Source organism: Lolium perenne, chromosome 2 (genome assembly GCF_019359855.2).
Source record: "Lolium perenne isolate Kyuss_39 chromosome 2, Kyuss_2.0, whole genome shotgun sequence".
In the NCBI taxonomy this organism is placed as follows: domain Eukaryota; kingdom Viridiplantae; phylum Streptophyta; class Magnoliopsida; order Poales; family Poaceae; genus Lolium; species Lolium perenne.
Genome location: NC_067245.2, coordinates 73920137 through 73934205, shown reverse-complemented (window position 1 = coordinate 73934205; position 14069 = coordinate 73920137).

The following is a 14069-nucleotide window of genomic DNA, read 5'->3' as shown; positions in this document are numbered from 1 at the left end:
CATGCCATCATAACTTTGATCATACTATTGTAAACACATGTAATGAATGCAGCGATCAAAACAATGGTAATGACATGAGTAAACAAATGAATCATAAGGCAAAGACTTTTCATGAATAGTACTTCAAGACAAGCATCAATAAGTCTTGCATAAGAGTTAACTCATAAAGCAATAATTCATAGTAAAAGCATTGAAGCAACACAAAGGAAGATTAAGTTTCAGCAGTTGCTTTCAACTTATAACATGTATATCTCATGGATATTGTCAACATAGAGTAATATAACAAATGCAATATGCAAGTATGTAGGAATCAATGCATAGTTCACACAAGTGTTTGCTTCTTGAGGTGGAGAGAAATAGGTGAACTGACTCAACAATAAAAGTAAAAGAATGGTCCTTCAAAGAGGAAAGCATCGATTGCTATATTTGTGCTAGAGCTTTGGTTTTGAAAACATAAAGAGAGCATAAAAATAAAGTTTTGAGAGGTGTATGTTGTTGTCAACGAATGGTAGCGGGTACTCTAACCCCCTTGCCAGACAAACCTTCAAAGAGTGGCTCCCATTTTATTTTATTTTTGGGTGGCACTCCTTCCAACCTTTCTTTCACAAACCATGGCTAACCGAATCCTCGGGTGCCTGCCAACAATCTCATACCATGAAGGAGTGCCTTTTTATTTTAGTTTTATTATGATGACACTCCTCCCAACCTTTGCTTACACAAGCCATGGCTAACCGAATCCTTCGGGTGCCGTCCAACAATCACATACCATGGAGGAGTGTCTATTTTTGTTAATTAATTTGGGACTGGGAATCCCATTGCCAGCTCTTTTTGCAAAATTATTGGATAAGCGGATGAAGCCACTAGTCCATTGGTGAAAGTTGCCCAACAAGATTGAAAGATAAACACCACATACTTCCTCATGAGCTATAAAACATTGTCACAAATCAGAGGTGATAAATTTTGAATTGTTTAAAGGTAGCACTCAAGCAATTTACTTTGGAATGGCAGGAAATACCATGTAGTAGGTAGGTATGGTGGACACAAATGGCATAGTGTTGTTTGGCTCAAGGATTTGGATGCATGAGAAGTATTCCCTCTCGATACAAGGTTTAGGCTAGCAAGGTTGTTTGAAGCAAACACAAGTATGAACTAGTACAGCAAAACTCACATAAAAGACATATTACAAGCATTATAAGACTATACATCGTCTTCCTTGTTGTTCAAACACCTTACTAGAAATTATCTACACCTTAGAGAGACCAATTATGCAAACCAAATTTTAGCATGCTCTATGTATTTCTTCACTAATAGGTGCAAAGTATATGATGCAAGAGCTTAAACATGAGCACAACAATTGCCAAGTATCACATTACCCAAGACATTATAGCAATTACTACATGTAGCATTTTCCAATTCCAACCATATAACAATGAACGAAGCAGTTTCAACCTTCGCCATGAACATTAAAAGCTAAGAACACATGTGTTCATACGAACCAGCGGAGCGTGTCTCTCTCCCACACAAGCATTTATTCAAACAAAAACAAAAACAAAAACAAACAGACGCTCCAAGTAAAGTACATAAGATGTGACTGAATAAAAATATAGTTTCAAGAGAAGAAACCTGATAAGTTGTCGATGAAGAAGGGGATGCCTTGGGCATCCCCAAGCTTAGACGCTTGAGTCTTCTTGAAATATGCAGGGGTGAACCACCGGGGCATCCCCAAGCTTAGAGCTTTCACTCTCCTTGATCGTAGTATATCATCCTCCTCTCTTGACCCTTGAAAACTTCCTCCACACCAAACTCAAAGCAAACTCATTAGAGGGTTAGTGCATAATAAAAATTCACATGTTCAGAGGTGACACAATCATTCTTAACACTTCTGGACATTGCCCAAAGCTACTGGAAGGTAATGGAACAAAGAAATCCACCCAACACAGCGAAAGAAGCAATGCGAAATAAAAGGCAGAATCTGTCAAAACAGAACAGTCCGTAAAGACGAATTTTAAAATAGCAGCAGACTTGCTCAAATGAAAATGCCCAAATTGAATGAAAGTTGCGTACATATCTGAGGATCACGCACGTAAATTGGCAGACTTTTCTGAGTTACCTACAGAGAATTAGGCCCAGATTCGTGACAGACAGAAATCTGTTTCTGCGCAGCAATCCAAATCTAGTATCAACCCTACTATCAAAGACTTTACTTGGCACAACAATGCAATAAAATAAGATAAGGAGAGGTTGCTACAGTAGTAACAACTTCCAAGACTCAAATATAAAACAAAAGTACTGTAGCAAAATAAACACATGGGTTATCTCCCAAGAAGTTCTTTCTTTATAGCCATTAAGATAGGCTCAGCAATTTTAATGATGCACTCGCAAGAAATAGTATTTGAAGCAAAAGAGAGCATCAAGAGGCAAATTCAAAACACATTTAAGTCTAACATGCTTCCTATGAAAAGGAATCTTGTAAATAAACAAATTCATGAAGCATAATGCAACAAGCATATAAAGATAAAACAAGTGTAGCTTCAAAAATTTCAGCACATAGAGAGGTGTTTTAGTAACACGAAAATTTCTACAACCATATTTTCCTCTCTCATAATAACTTTCAGTAGCATCATGAGCAAACTCAACAATATAACTATCACATAAAGCATTCTTATCATGAGTCTCATGCATAAAATTATTACTCTCCACACAAACATAATCAGTTTTATTAGTAATAGTGGGAGCAAATTCAACAAAGTAGCTATCATCAAATATAGGAGGCATATTGTAATCATAATCAAATTCACTCTCCATAGTAGGTGGCACCAAAAGACCAATATCATTATAATCATCATAAATAGGAGGCAAAGTATCATCAAAGAAAATTTTCTCCTCAATGCTTGGGGGACTAAAAAGATCATGAAAACCAGCTTCCCCAAGCTTAGAACTTTCTATATTATTATCAACAATGGTGTTCAAAGCGTTCATACTAATATTACTACCAGCATGCAAATAAGATTCCATAGGTTTTTTAATTTTCGCATCAAACAATCCATGTTTTAAATCTGGAAATAGAATAAGAAGCTCATTCTTGTCCATTATGCCAAACTAGTGTAAACAAGAAACAAAAAGATGCAATTGCAGGATCTAAAGGAAATAGCTTCGAGTACTTACAACGGCAAATAGCTTAGTAGCCGAGATTCAGAGTGTGAGTACCTTTTACCTTTCCTCCCCGGCAACGGTGCCAGAAAATAGCTTGATGTCTACGCCCCCTCCTTTTCCTGTAGACAGTGTTGGGCCTCCAAGAGCAGAGGTTTGTAGAACAGCAGCAAGTTTTCCCTTAAGTGGATCACCCAAGGTTTATCGAACTCAGGGAGGAAGAGGTCAAAGATATCCCTCTCATGCAACCCTGCAACCACAAAGCAAGAAGTCTCTTGTGTCCCCAACACACCTAATAGGTGCACTAGTTTGGCGAAGAGATAGTGAAATACAGGTGGTATGAATAAGTAGTGGCAGTAGCAACGGCACCAGAAAAGTGCTTTGCCCAGGACAGTAAACAAGCAATGGTAACGCAGCAGTAGTAACGCAGTAAAACAGTAAACAAGCAGCGATAGCAGTATTTAGGAACAAGGCCTAGGGATCATACTTTCACTAGTGGACACTCTCAACTTTGATCACATAACAGAATAGATAAATGCATACTCTACACTCTCTTGTTGGATGATGAACACATTGCGTAGGATTACACGAACCCTCAATGCTGGAGTTAACAAGCTCCACAATTCAATGTTCATATTTAAATAACCTTAGAGTGCAAGATAGATCAACACAACCAAACCAAGTACTAACATAGCATGCACACCGTAACCTTCACACTATGAAAGGAGGAATAGATCACATCAATACCATCATAGTAATAGTTAACTTCACAATCTACAAGAGATCACGATCATAGCATACGCCAAGTACTACACGGTGCACACACTGTCCACATTACACCGTACAGGAGGAATAGACTACTTTAATAACATCACTAGAGTAGCACATAGATGAATTGTGATACAAAACTCATATGAATCTCAATCATGTAAAGCAGCTCATGAGATTATTGTATTGAAGTACATGGAGAGAGATTAACCATATAGCTACCGGTACAGCCCCAAGCCTCGATGGAGAGCTACTCCCTCCTCATGGGAGACAGCAGCGTTGATGGAGATGGCGGTGGTGTTGATGGAGAAGCCTTCCGGGGGCACTTCCCCGTCCCGGCGGCGTGCCGGAACAGAGACTCCTGTCCCCCAGATCTTGGCTTCGCGATGGCGGTGGCTCTGGATGGTTTCTCGTACCGTGGCTTTTTCGTATCGAGGTTTTAGGTCGAGGGGCTTTATATAGGCGAAGAGGCGGCGTCAGAAGGTCAAAGGGGCACCGACACTATAGGGCGGCGCGGCCAGGGCCTGGGCCGCGCCGGCCTATGGTCTGGGTGGCCTGTGGCCCCCCTCTGGTCCTTCCCGGGTGTTCTGGAAGCTTCGTGGAAAAATAGGATGCTGGGCGTTGATTTTGTCCGATTCCGAGAATATTTCGTTACTAGGATTTCTGAAACCAAAAACAGCAGAAACAAAGAAGCGCCTTTCGGCATCTCGTCAATAGGTTAGTTCTAGAAAACGCATAAATATGACATAAAATGTGCATATAACATGTAGATATCATCAATAATGTGGCATGGAACATAAGAAATTATCGATACGTCGGAGACGTATCAGAGCATTACATAAACCAAAAGGCATACGTCTATAAGCATAAGTTCCATAGGGACAAGTGAAAGTGGTTTTCTCTTGATCTTTAGTTTTAACAGCAATTTGTGAGAACCCAGAATAACCATCAAGAAAGCAAAAATGAGTATTTTTAGATAACCTTTCTAACATTTGATCAATAAAAGGCAAAGGGTAATGATCTTTCTTAGTAACCTTATTAACTTTTTGATAATCAATGCACATTCTATAACCTACAACTACTCTTTGAGGTATGAGCTCATCATTATCATTAGGCACAACAGTCATTCCTCCTTTCTTAGGAACACAATGCACAGGACTAACCCATCTACTATCAGCAATAGGATATATAATACCAGCTTCAAGGAGTCTTAATACCTCATTTCTTACCACATCCTTCATCTTAGGAATTAGACGACGTTGAGGTTCAACAACAGGCTTCGCATCATCTTCCATGTTAATGGCGTGTTGGCAAATAGAGGGAGAAATCCCATTCAAGTCATCAAGTGTAGCCAATAGCACCTCGGTGTTTCTTCAGTATTTCCAATAACCTTTCTTCTTCAAACTCTGAAAGCTTAGAACTAATAATAACAGGATATATTTTCTTATCATCAATATGAGCATATTTAAGATTATCAGGCAATGGTTTTAAATCAAAGACAGGATCTTCCTTTGGTGGTGGTGTTGTACCCAGATCTTCCACCGGTAAATCATGCTTAAGAAGTTCTTTCTTCCCTAAAAACTTCACTCTCACTATTCTCCAAATGTTGCTGCAAAGGATTACTAGGAGCAAGAGCAATAGATGCACATTGTTCAACTTTAAAATCATTATTAGGCAAATCAGCTTTATAAGGAGTTTTGGTAAATTTAGAGAAGTTAAACTCATAAGATTCACCAGCAAATTTAGTCAAAATTTTCTCTTTCTTACAATCTATAATAGCTCCACAAGTATTTAGAAAAGGTCTACCAAAAATGATAGGACAATATTTACTAGCAGCAGAACCAAGTACCAAACAGTCAGCAGGATATTTAATCTTACCACATAGAACTTCCACATCTCGAATAATACCAATAGGAGAGATAGTTTCTCTATTAGCCAGCCGAATAACCACATCAATATCTTCAAGTTCACAAGAACCAATTTCATGCATGATCTCCGTGTAAAGCTCATAAGGAATAGCACTAATACTTGCACCAATATCACATAAACCATAATAACAATGATCACCAATTCTAACAGATAGCATAGGAATACTAGCTTTCCTAGACTTATTAGGATGCGGAACAATATTAGAGGCATCTTCACAGAAAATAATATGACCATCCTCCACATTTTCAGTCACAAGATCTTTAACAATTGCAACAGCAGGTTCAACTTTTATTTGTTCTTCAGGTTCTATAGGTTTCTTTTCACTTTTATGAACCGCACTATTTATAACAGAGTACTCCTTCATTTTAGCAGGGAAAGGAGTTTTTTCAATATAAGCTTCAGGAATAACATGATCAACAGTTTCAATTACAACACATTTGTTTATAGATGAATCTATTTTATCTTTATACGGTTCATGATACTTATCAAATTCTTCTTAGGCAATTCATAATGAGAGGCAAAAGCTTTATAAAGATTTGCAACGACTTGAGAATCAAGACCATAAGTAGCACTAATATTACGAAATTTATCAGTATCCATAAAAACTTCAATGCATTTATAATCAAAGTTTATACCTGACTCTCTATCTTTGTCGTTCTCCCATCCTTCAGTATTCTACTGGATCCGATCAAGAAGGTCCCTTTTAAACTCTTCTTTGTTGCGTGTAAATGATCCAGAACAAGAAGTATCCAGCAAGGTCTTGTCTTGAAAAGAAAGTCTTGCATAGAAATTATCAATAATAACATTACCAGGAAGCTCATGAATGGGGCATTTGAGCATTAAAGACTTCAATCTCCCCCATGCTTGGGCAATGCTTTCTCCATCATGAGGCCAGAAATTATATATGCGGTTCCGATCTTTGTGAATTTCACTTGGAGGATAGAATTTGGAATAAAATAAATGCACAATGTCCTCCCAATCAATAGAATCCCTATTCTTCAGCAATTTATACCAGTGCGCTGCTTTACCAGACAGCGATATAGAGAATAGTTTCTTTCTAACTTCATCCATAGCAATACCTGCACATTTGAATAACCCGCATAATTCATGTAAAAACAAGAATGATCACCAGGATGGACAGTTCCATCCCCTTCATAGCGGTTATCCATAACACGTTCAATAATTTTCATAGGTATTTTATATGGTATTACTTCCTCACCTGGCGCCTCATCCACTACCGTTGCAGTAGTAGTAGATTTCCCAAATAGAAATTGAAGAGAAGATCTCTCCATAATGAATTATAGCAGCAGGCAGAAATAAAATCAGCACAACAATAAAGGTTTTCCTTACCAATTCTACTTACCAATAGCGCTTCACTCCCCGGCAACGGCGCCAGAAAATAGTCTTGATGACCCACAAGTATAGGGGGTGTATCGTAGTATCTTCGATAAGTAAGAATGTCGATCCCAACGAGGAGCAGAAGGTGTTGACAAGCAGTTTCGATGAAGGATTCACTGTAAATGCTCACAGACAAGTATTCAGGGGGTTTTGATGTAACAGATGAATAAAGTACGAGTAAGTAAAGTGCGAGAGAAATAATTGCAGCGAGTGGTCCAATCCTTTTTAGCACAAAGGACAAGCCGGTTTGTTTACTTATAATGACCAAACGTTCTTGAGGACACACGGGATTTTAGTCTAGTGCTTTCGCTTCATACAGCTGATTAATCTTCATTGTTTTGATAAGTGTTGTGTGGGTGAACCTATGCTAATGTACTGCCCTTCCTAGGACTAATACATACTTGTGATTATACCCCTTGCAAGCATCCGCAAATACAAGAAAGTAATTAAGATAAATCTAACCACAGCCTTAAACTCTGAGATCCTGCGATCCCTCCTGCATCGATATACCAACGGGGGCTCAGGTTTCTGTCACTCCGGCAACCCCGCAATTGGCAAACGAGTACAAGATGCATTCCCCTAGGCCCATAAATGGTGAAGTGTCGTGTAGTCGACGTTCACACGACACCACTAGAAGAATAACACCACAACTTAAATATCATAACACTGAATACTACTCAACCATGATTCACTACTAACATTTAGACTTCACCCATGTCCTCAAGAACTAAACGAACTACTCACGAGACATCATATGGAACATGATCAGAGGTGATATGATGATGAATAACAATCTGAACATAAACCTTGGTTCAATGGTTTCACTCAATAGCATCAATAACAAGTAGAAATCAACACCGGGAGAGTTTCCCCTATCAAACAATCAAGATCAAACCCAAATTGTTACAGCGGTGACGAGATGCAGCGGTGGAGATGGCGGTGATAATGATGGAGATGATGACGATGGTGATGGAGATGATGTCCAGCTCGATGACGGTGACGATGGCGTCGATTTCCCCCTCCGGGAGGGAATTTCCCCGGCGGATTCCTGCCCGCCGGAGAGCTCTTTTCTCTCTGGTGTTCTCCGCCCCGCAGAGGCGGCTGTGACTCTTCGCGACTATCCTCTGTGGCTTAGGTTTTTGGGACGAAGACGTACGCGAAGAAAAGGAGGCGAGAGAGGGCTGTGGGCCCCCTCCTCACAGGGCGGCGCGGCCAGGCCTTGGGCCGCGCCGGCCTATGAGGTGGGCCCACCTCGGGTCCCCTCGGCTCCCCCTTCTGGCTCCCTTCGTCATCTGGAAAAATAGGATTTTTCGTATAATTTCCGTCAACTGTTGATCTTCCGAAATATTGCATTCTGATGGTGCTTTTTCCAGCAGAATCCTGGCTCCGATTCGCGATCTCCAAATAATCATGAAATATGCAAAATAGATGAAATAACATAAGTATCATCTCCAAATATGAAATATATCAATGAATAGCAGCAAATTATGATATAAAATAGTGATGCAAATTGGACGTATCAGCGACCTTAGTATCGCGAGGTTTACCCATGATGGAGAATTTGCAGCGAACAATATCAATCCAAGTGAACTTCCAAATAAAGCTATGCTCCCCGGCAACGGCGCCAGAAAATAGTCTTGATGACCCACAAGTATAGGGGATCGCAACAGTCTTCGCGGGAAGTAAAACCCAATTTATTGATTCGACACAAGGGGAGACAAAGAATACTTGAAAGCCTTAACATCGGAGTTGTCAATTCAGCTGCACCTAGAAACAGACTTGCTCGCAAGAGTTTATCAAGAGGTAACAGCTTTTATAGCGATAGCGATAGTGAAACAACAAAGACAGAGTAACAAAGACAGCAAATAGTGATTATAGTAAACAAAGAGATTAAAATATCGTAGGCACGGTGGATGGATGACGGGCGTTGCATGGATGAGAGAAACTCATGTAACAATCAAAGCAGGGCATTTGCAGATAATAATAAAACGGTATCCAAGTACTAATCAATCAATAGGCATGTGTTCCATATATAGTCGTACGTGCTCGCAATGAGAAACTTGCACAACATCTTTTGTCCTACCAGCCGGTGGCAGCCGGGCCTCTAGGGAATCTACTGGATATTAAGGTACTCCTTTTAATAGAGTACCGGAGCAAAGCATTAACACTCCGTGAACACATGTGATCCTCACATCACCGCCTTCCCCTCCGGTTGTCCCAATTTCTGTCACTTTGGGGCCTCGGGTTCCGGACAGCAACATGTGTAAACAACTTGCAGGTAAGATCATAAACAACGAATATCTTCATAAATCAGTAACATGTTCAGATCTGAGATCATGGCACTCGGGCCCTAGTGACAAACATTAAGCGTAACAAGTTGCAACAATATCATAAAAGTAACATCTACGGATACTAGGCACCATGCCCTAACAATCTTATGACTATTACATGACCAATCTCATCCAATCCCTACCATCCCCTTCAGCCTACAGCGGGGGAATTACTCACACATGGAAGGGGGAAACATGGCTGGTCGATGGAGAGGCGTCGGTGATGATGGCGGTGATGATCTCCTCCAATTCCTCGTCCCGGCGAGGTGCCAGAACGGAGTTTCTGGTCCCGAGACGGAGTTTCGCGACGGTGGCGGCGTATTGGATGGTTTCTGGCGACTTCGACCATCCCCCGTGCGTTTTTAGGTCGAAGGTAATAAGTAGTCCGAAGGAGGGCGTCGGGGGCCAGCCGAGGCCGCCACACACTAGGGTCGCGCGCCCCCCTCCTGGGCCGCGCCGGCCTAGCGTGTGGGGCCCTCGGGCCCCCACCTGGCTTGCCCTTCTGGCTCCGCCAATATTCTGGGAAAATAGGACCTTCCGCATAAATTCCGAGGATTTTCCTGAAAGTTGGATTTCTGCACAAAAACGAGACACCAGAGCAGTTCTGCTGAAAACATCGTTAGTCCGTGTTAGTTGTATCCAAAATACACAAATTAGAGGCAAAACAATAGCAAAATTGTTCGGGAAAGTAGATACGTTTTGGACGTATCAGCATCCCCTTCTTCATCGACAACTTATCAGGTCACCTCTAGTGAAACTATATTTTTATTCAGTCACATCTTATGTGCTTTACTTGGAGCGTCTGTTTGTTTTTATTTTTGTTTTTGTTTGAATAAAATCGGATCCTAGCATTCTTTGATTGGGAAAGAGACACGCTCCGCTGATGCATATGAACACATGTGTTCTTAGCTTTATTCTTAATGTTCATTGCGAAGGTTGAACTACTTTGTTCATTGATATATGGTTGGAAACGGAAAATGCTGCATGTGGTAATTGGTATAATGTCTTGAATAATTTGATACTTGGCGATTGTTGTGCTCATATAGATCATGTTTAAGCTCTTGCATCATGTACTTTGCACCTATTAATGAAGAACTACATAGAGCTTGTTAAAATTTGGTTTGCATGATTGGTCTCTAGAGTCTAGATATTTTCTGGTTAAGGTGTTTGAACAACAAGGAGACGATGTAAAGTCTTATAATGCTTACAATATGTTCATATGTGAGTCTTGCTGCACCGTTTTATACTTGAGTTTGCTTCAAACAACCTTGCTAGCCTAGCCTTGTATTGAGAGGAATTCTTCTCGTGCATCCAAATCCTTGAGCCAAAAACTATGCCATTTGTGTCCACCATACCTACCTACCACATGGTATTTCTCTGCCATTCCAAAGTAAATTACTTGAGTGCTACCTTTAAAATTCTATTCTTTGCCTTTACAATACATAGCTCATGGGAAAATAGCCTTAAAAACTATTGTTGTGAAGAATATGTTGCTATGTATCTTATTTCTTAATAAGTTGCTTGTCGAGCGGTAACCATGTTTCGGGGGACGCCATCAACTTTTACCTGTGTTGAATATCATGTGAGTTGCTATGCATGTTCGTCTTGTCTGAAGTAAGGGCGATTTTCATGATCAAATGGTTTGAGTATGCATATTGTTAGAGAAGAACATTGGGCCGCTAACTAAAGCCATGAATCATGGTGGAAGTTTCAGTTTGGACACAAATCCTCAATCTCTTATGAGAATATTAACTGTTGTTGAATGCTTAAGCATTAAAGAGGAGTCCATTATCTGTTGTCTATGTTGTCCCGGTATGGATGTCTAAGTTGAGAATAATCAAAAGTGAGAAATCCAATGCGAACTTTCTCCTTAGACCTCTGTACAGGCGGCTGATGGCGTGTATTTCACACGTTCGTTGGGCAACCCCAAGAGGAAGGTATGATGCGCACAGCAGCAAGTTTTCCCTCAGAAAGAAACCAAGGTTTATCGAACCAGGAGGAGCCAAGAAGCACGTTGAAGGTTGATGGCGGCGGGATGTAGTGCGGCGCAACACCAGTGATTCCGGCGCCAACGTGGAACCTGCACAACACAACCAAAGTACTTTGCCCCAACGAAACAGTGAGGTTGTCAATCTCACCGGCTTGCTGTAACAAAGGATTAACCGTATTGTGTGGAAGATGATTGTTTGCGAAAACAAGAAAACAAAGTATTGGCAAAGTAGATTGTATTTCAGTAAAGAGAATTGGACCGGGGTCCACAGTTCACTAGAGGTGTCTCTCCCATAAGACGAACAGCATGTTGGGTGAACAAATTACAGTTGGGCAATTGACAAATAAAGAGAGCATGACCATGCACATACATATCATGATGAGTATAGTGAGATTTAATTGGGCATTACGACAAAGTACATAGACCGTCATCCAACTACATCTATGCCTAAAAAGTCCACCTTCAGGTTATCATCCGAACCCCCTCCAGTATTAAGTTGCAAACAACAGACAATTGCATTAAGTATGGTGCGTAATGTAACTAGTGACTACATCCTTGAACATAGCACTAATGTTTTATCCCTAGTGGCAACAACACAACACAACCTTAGAACTTTCTGTCACTGTCCTGTGTCAATGCGAGCATGAACCCACTATCGAGCATAAGTACTCCCTCTTGGAGTTACAAGCATCTACTTGGCCAGAGCATCTACTAGTAACGGAGAGCATGCAAGATCATAAACAACACATAAGCATAACTTTGATAATCAACATAACAAGTATTCTCTATTCATCGGATCCCAACAAACGCAACATATAGAATTACAGATAGATGATCTTGATCATGTTAGGCAGCTCACAAGATCCGACAATGATAGCACAATGGGGAGAAGACAACCATCTAGCTACTGCTATGGACCCATAGTCCAGGGGTAGACTACTCACACATCACACCGGAGGCGACCATGGCGGCGTAGAGTCCTCCGGGAGATGATTCCCCTCTCCGGCAGGGTGCCGGAGGTGATCTCCTGGATCCCCCGAGATGGGATCGGCGGCGGCGGCGTCTCTGGAAGGTTTTCCGTATCGTGGTTCTCGGTACTGGGGGTTTCGTCACGGAGACTTTTTATAGGCGGAAGGGCAGGTCAAGAGGCGGCACGGGGCCCCCACACTACAGGCCGGCGCGACCAAGGGGGGGGCCGCGCCGCCCTATAGTGTGGCCCCTCCGTGGCCCCTCTTCGTCTCTCCTTCGGACTTCTGGAAGCTTCGTGAGAAAATAGGCCCCTGGGCTTTGATTTCGTCCAATTCCGAGAATATTTCCTTACTAGGATTTCTGAAACCAAAAACAGCAGAAACAAAGAATCGGCACTTCGGCATCTTGTTAATAGGTTAGTTCCAGAAAATGCACGAATATGACATAAAGTGTGCATAAAACATGTAGATAACATCAATAATGTGGCATGGAACATAAGAAATTATCGATACGTCGGAGACGTATCAGCATCCCCAAGCTTAGTTCTGCTCGTTCCGAGCAGGTAAAACGATAACACAGATAATTTCTGGAGTGACATGCCATCATAATCTTGATCATACTATTTGTAAAGCATATGTAGTGAATGCAGCGATCGAAACAATGTATATGACATGAGTAAACAAGTGAATCATATAGCAAAGACTTTTCATGAATAGCACTTCAAGACAAGCATCAATAAGTCTTGCATAAGAGTTAACTCATAAAGCAATAATTCAAAGTAGAGATATTGAAGCAACACAAAAGAAGATTAAGTTTCAGCGGTTGCTTTCAACTTGTAACATGTATATCTCATGGATATTGTCAACATAGAGTAATATAATAAGTGCAATAAGCAAATATGTAGGAATCAATGCACAGTTCACACAAGTGTTTGCTTCTTGAGGTGGAGAGAAATAGGTGAACTGACTCAACATTGAAAGTAAAAGAATAGTCCTCCATAGAGGAAAAGCATTGATTGCTATATTTGTGCTAGAGCTTTGATTTTGAAAACATGAAACAATTTTGTCAACGGTAGTAATAAAGCATATGCATCATGTAAATTATAGCTTATAAGTTGCAAGCCTCATGCATAGCGTACTAATAGTGCCCGCACCGTGTCCTAATTAGCTTGGACTACCGGGTCATCACAATGCATTGTTTTTACCAAGTGTCACAAAGGGGTACCTCTATGCCGCCTGTACAAAGGTCTAAGGAGAAAGCTCGCATTGGATTTCTCGCTATTGATTATTCTTCAACTTAGACATCCATACCGGGACAACATAGACAACAGATAATGGACTCCTCTTTTATGCATAAGCATATACCAACAATTAATAATTTTCTCATTTGAGATTTGAGGATTGTTGTCCAAAACTGAAACTTCCACCATGGAGCATGGCTTTAGTTAGCGGCCCGATGTTCTTCTCTGACATATGCATGCTTAACCATATGGTGGTAGATCTCTCTTGCTTCAGACAAGATGAACATGCATAGCA